Below are 6,419 nucleotides of genomic sequence, written 5' to 3'. Positions count from 1 at the left end.
GTTTCAAGTTGATCAGTACACAATTTTTAAATAAAGCAGCATGCCACCTGTGTTTTCTGTGTGGCAGGGTCTTCGCAGTGGTTAATCACTTTATGTTTTGATATTTCCTGTGATAGGTAGACTACATATCCAGTGCACAATTATGTAAAGTCAAGGTTGTCACACTGGAGTGTCTTGCAAAGGTCATCGGTTTAGTGAATGTTAAGGCTGACAACTAAACTCATCCTGGTAGACACACTGGGGTAGCAGCAGAAGCAAGGGTGGTAGTAGTGAACAGGGCTGGGGAACAGGCTTTTCTGTCTTTGTTTTCTTCCTTGATTTTTGTTCTAAAAACCATGCACCAATTTTTATATAAGTCAGCTCAGCCAGATTATTGTGGGTTGTTTCTTTTACCACCAGAGATACCTTCAGGAGATCGGGGTATCCTGAATCTGAAAGAAACCTCATATTCAACAGACAAGGCCTCACAACTTAGAAAAAATGCAGTACAGAGTAATTGGATTGTCTCATGTCTGCTAGATTTCCAAAGATGGGAAGAAATGGGGACCATGTCTTCCTGGGTTAGGTGCTGTGAGTTGTCTTTTTATTATTAGATGAGGTGTTTCTTTCAGCTGAGATGTTTGAGATGCACTTAATTTAATTTTTTCATGCTCCCAGTCCTCTTTGTAGTTTGAAGACTAGAAGAGACTCACATTATCTGTAATTGTCCTAGTGACAGGTGTCTGATTCACAGTGTGTAGTGAGCAGCTATAATGTGAAGCCATGCGGTGTCATTGTCCTGTAGTGGGTTTAGGACACTAGACCTATTCCTCATGTGTTTTGCCTTCGAAGTGAGCAATCTGTCCTCAGGAGTGAATTCAGATCCACTCCCTGCACATGTGGCTGGTATATATCCATGCAACTACACCACCTCCTGTTACATATGCCTTCTATTCTTTGTCTTTCCAACTAAGCTGATTATGTTGTGAGTATATCTAGAACAGAATTAGTTGCCAGTACAATAAAAGGAGGAAAAATGGCAATGCCTTGTATAAAATCTGAGATTTATAGCCAGACATAAAGCACATGATGTCAATTTTATAAAATGCTGACACATGACTCTGTCCAGTACAAGTTATTTTTAGAAAATATCATCCAAAGTGGATAAAGAATTGCACTGAAGTCTACAAACACCTGAGTGGAAAATATATCAGGTGAGACCTACCTGTGTGTGACATTGAGTTTGCTACTGATACTCTCTCTGTGTGTTTAGGTTTTTTTTTTTTCAGTTGTAGGGCTCACTGAGCTGACTTTGAGTGGATGCACTGAACCTGTAGGATGCCCAGGAACAGCTGCTAATCCTTCTTTGAGTGATACTCCAGGAACAACTCATTTTCTCATGGTTGTAGTATTTCTTGGTAGCTTTGTCTTGGTTAAGGTTCACATACATCTACCAAAAAAAAAAAAAAAAAAAATGAGTGTCTTGCCATGGTGTCTCATAAATCCTGTTCCTGTTCAATCAAGCTATGGAAATATGTTATAAAGTACTGAAAAGAGTTTTAAAGTACCAAGGGCAGAACTAATTATTTTTTAGATGATGGTTGCTCTGTTTTGAAGACAAATAAAAAACATATCACAAGGTTCAAATCACTGTAAATTTCATGACCGAATGTTCGTCTCTTGGCTTTATTCATTGATCCATTCAAGAAATATTTCAGGTGTTCTTAACTGTGTGCCACAGCATTCTGTCTGTAGACTGGTTCATTTAAAGCTCAGTAGTAGGTGAAAATATCTGGGGAAAACTGGAACCAGTAAAGGAGTCTCAGAGCAGGTGGAGGATCCTGTGTGGGGGTGTTAGAGAAGATGCCATGAAAGACTCCCTGGAGATAGATTTATTAGATATTTGAGTACTGAGGAAGGGAGACTGGATTCCATCCCAAAAAGAAATTTTAATTGTGGAGGCAAGATGGATAAATCGACTGCTTTTTATTAATTTTCGTTAGGATCTCAGTGTATAGTCCATGACAGCATCAACCTCACAATTCTCCTCTCTCAGCCACAGAAACAAATTCCACCTCTAACAACAACAACAGAAAAAACAATCATTTGGCCCTAGTATTTCTCAACATGAATGGAAACAGTTCCCTAATAAAAAAGATACAGACTAACAAAATGGATATAGAAAGAGGACCCAGTGATTTGTTGTCTATGGCTAACACATCTCAGTGAAAAAGAAAGACACTACTTCAGACTTTAAGGCTGAAAAATACATTTTCAAGCAAATGGTGGCAAGATACAGGCTGGAGGAAACATTATAATATGGAATAAAATTGATTTTCAACCAAAAGTTATCAATTAAGATGAGAAAATTTGATTTTCATCAAAGAAAAAAATTCACCAAGATGAAATCTCAATTCTGACTATCAATTCTTCAAATGCAAAGGGAAACTGCCTTCATAAATCTTTCTAAAGCTCAAAGAACATATTGCATATCACACAATAATAGTGGAAGAGTTCAATATAGTAATCTCATAAATGGACCGATGGGGAAACAGAAACTAAAGAGAGACAAACTAACAGATGTAATGAACCACTTGAATTATATATAAATAATTTTTCATCCCAAAACGAAAGCATATGCCTTCTTCTAAGCACCTCACCATTCCTTGTTCAAAACTGACCATTTAATCAGTCTCAAAACAGGCCTCAACAGAAAGAAGATTGAAATAATCCCATGAATCCTATCAGATCACCATGGACTAAGACTGGTCTTTAATAACAACAAAATAAACAAAAATCAAACATATACAGGGAAGCTGAACAATACTCTACTCAATAATCACATGGTCAAAGAAGAAATAAAGAAATTAAGGATTTTTTTTTAATTTAACAAATAGGAAGGCACAACATACCCAAACTTGTGAGATAAGATGAAAGCTGTACTAAGAAGACAACTCATAACTCTAAGTGACTCCAAAAAGAAACTGAGGAAAACGTAAACCAGCAGCTTGACAGTGCACCTAAAAGCTCTACAACAGAAAGAATCAAATACACCCAAGAGGAGTATAAAGAAGGAAAGAATCAGAATCAGGGCTCAAATCATCCAAGTAAAAATAAAAGAACTATGCAAATCATCATGCTAACCATGAGATAGCCATTTGAGAAAGTCAACGAGATAGATAAGCCATTACCCAGACTAACCAGAGAGCACAGAGAGAGTATTCAAATTAACAAAATCAGAAATGCAAAGGGAAACATAAGAGAAACTTATGGAAATTCAATAAACATGATATCCTACTACAAAAGGTTATATTCAAAAAAATGGAAATCTGGATGAATTGGACAAGATTTGAGACAGTTACCGGGTACCAAAGTTAAATCAGAATCAGAAAAATCTCTTAATCACTTTCCATAACCCCTAAATAATTAGAAGCAATCCTCAAAAACTTCCCAAGCCAAAAAAATTAAAAGCCCGGGACTAGATGGGTTTAGTGCAGAATTCTATAATACCTTCATAGAAATACTAATAATAATACTCTCCAAAGTATTCCACAAAATAGAAACAGAAAAAACACTACTAAATTTCTTCTATGAAGCCCAAATTATGCTGATACATAAATCACAGCAAGAACCAACATAGAAAGAAAACTTCAGGCAATTTCCCTTAAGAACATCAATGCAAAAATACTCAATAAAATTCTTTTAAACTGAATGCAAGTACTTGCGTCAAAATGACCAAAAATCATGATCAAGTTGGCTTCATCACACAGATGTAAGGATGGTTCAATTTATGAAAATACATCAGTGTAATCCACTATATAAGCAAACTCAAAAAAAGTAAATAAATAACCCACATGATCATATCAGTAGATGCTGAGAAAATATTTGACAAAATTAAAAACACCCTCACATTTAAGCCTTGAAAAGATCCAAAATTCAAGGACTATGTTTAAATATAATAAAAGCTATATAGAACAAATAAGTAGCCAACATCAAAGTAAATGGAGAAAACCTGAAGAAATGCCATAAATCATGGACTAGAAATGGATTTCCACTCTTTCAGTACCTATTCAATATAGTACTGGATGTCCTAGCCAGAGTAATTAGACAACAAATCAAGATCAAATGGATACAGATTGGAAAGGAAGAAGTGAAAATGTCACTATTTGTAGATGATATGTTAGTATAGTTAAGTGACTCCAAAATTCCACCACAGAACCTTCTAAAGCTGATTAAAATACTTCAGGAAAGTGACTGGATGTAAAATTAACTCAAACAAATCAGTAGCCTTCCTCTACTCAAAGGATATACAAGCTGAGAAGTAATTATTGAAATGACACCGTTCAAAACAGTCACCAGTTATATGAAGTACCTTGGTGTGACTCTAACCAAACACATGATAGATTTGTATGACAAAAGTGTCAGGACTCTGAAGAGTAAAACGGCCATCTTGCCCAAAGTAATCTACAGATTCAATGCAATCCCCATCAGAGTTCCAACTCCATTCTTCATAGACTTAGAAAGAGTAATTTGCCAATTAAATTGAAATAAAACAAAACCAGGATCATGTAAAAAATTCTTAGTAATAACAAAACTTCTAAAGGAATCACCATCCCAGATCTCAAGCTGTGTAACATAGTAATAATGATAAAAATTGTATCATATTGGTCCAGAGACAGGAAGGCAGAACAATGGAATAGAATTGAAGACCCAGAAATGAACTCAAACAACTAAAATTATTCACTAGTAAACGATAGCATTTTCATTAAATGGTGCTGGTCCAACTGGTGGTCAGCATGTACAAGAATGCAAATTGATCCACTCTTATTGCCCTGTAAAAAGCTCAAGTCCAAGTATAACAAGGACTTCCACATTAAACAAGGTACACTCAAAGGAAGAGAAGAGAAATTTGGGAAGAGCTTCAAACACATGGGCACTGCAGAGAATTTTCTGATCAGAACACCAATCCCTTATCTTCTAAGATCAAAAATTGATAAAGTGGACTTCCTAAAATTGCAAAGCTCTGTTAAGTCCAAGAACACAGTCATTAAGACAAATCAAAAACCAACATAATGGGGAAATATCTTTTCCAATTCAATATTTAATGGAAGGATATTTTCTAATATATACAAAGAACTGAATAAGTTAGCCTCCATAGAAACAAATAACTTTTGAAAATGAAGAAGAGAGCAAAACAAAAAATTCTCAGCTGAGGAGTATGAAATGGCTGAGAAGCATGCAAAGAAATGTTCAATATCTGTAGTCAACATAGAAATGCAAGTCAAAACAACCCTGAGAGTCCACCTCACAGCAGTCAAAATGGCTAAGACCAACAACTTAGCTGACAGCAGATTCTAGAGAGGATGTGAAGAAAGAGGAACACTCCTCCTTTGTGGCAGAATTTCTAGCTGGTGTAAACACTCTGGAAATCAGTCTGACATTTCCTCAGAAAATTGGACATAATACTACCTGAGGACCCAGGTATACCTCTCCTGGTATACACCAAGAAGATTCTCCAACACATAACAATGAATCATTATCCATCTACCATGTTCATAGAAGCCTTATTTGTAATAGTCAGAAGTCTGAAAAAACCCAGATGTCCTTCAACACAGAAATGGATACATAAAATGTGGTAGATTTCCACAATGGAGTATTACTTAGCTATTAAAAATAATGACTTCAAGGAATTCTTAGGCAATTGCATAGAACTAGAGAATATCCTGAGTGAGGTAAGCCACTTACATAACTAACCAAACCAAAATGACCAATCAAAAAGCATACATGTTGTACACTCTCTGATAAGTGCATATTAGGCCCAAAAGCTGGGTTTATCTAAGATACAATTCACAGAACACATGAAGATCAAGAAGAAGGAAGAACATGGTTCAGATGCTTCAGTTCTTCTTAGAAGGAGGAAGCAAAATATTGACAGGAGGATATACGGACACAAATTTTGAAGCAGAGACACCAAACAAAGACAAAATTGCTGATTCCAATAACTGTATGCTGACAGAAACCTGATATAGCTGTCACCTGAGAGGCTCTGCCAGATCATGACAAATACAGATGAGGCTTCTCAGAGCCAACCATTGAACTGAGAACATTTTCCCCATAGAGGATTTAGAGAAAGAATTGAAGTAGCTGAAGGGGATTGCAACCCCATAATAACAGCAATACTGACCAAAAAGAATGGTTTTAAACCGTTTGAGGAACCTTAACTGGGCATAGGAGGCAAAGAGCCCCCTCCAGTGCTTCTGCTCTGACCTGCCTCTGAACGGTCTCTGTCATGTGGATGTGCCTCCTTCTGCCCATCAAGTTTCCAGCTGCTGGATATCTGCTTTGCTGCCAGCTTGGGTTTTTTGTTTGTTAATTTTGAATAGAGGTGTTTTTCAAAATTCTTATATATATCACTTAGTGGGAATGTTTTGTTTCTCGAG

This window comes from Micromys minutus (assembly GCF_963924665.1).
Source record: "Micromys minutus genome assembly, contig: SUPER_22_unloc_1, whole genome shotgun sequence".
Classification (NCBI taxonomy): Eukaryota; Metazoa; Chordata; class Mammalia; order Rodentia; family Muridae; genus Micromys; species Micromys minutus.
This window is presented reverse-complemented; position numbering follows the sequence as displayed.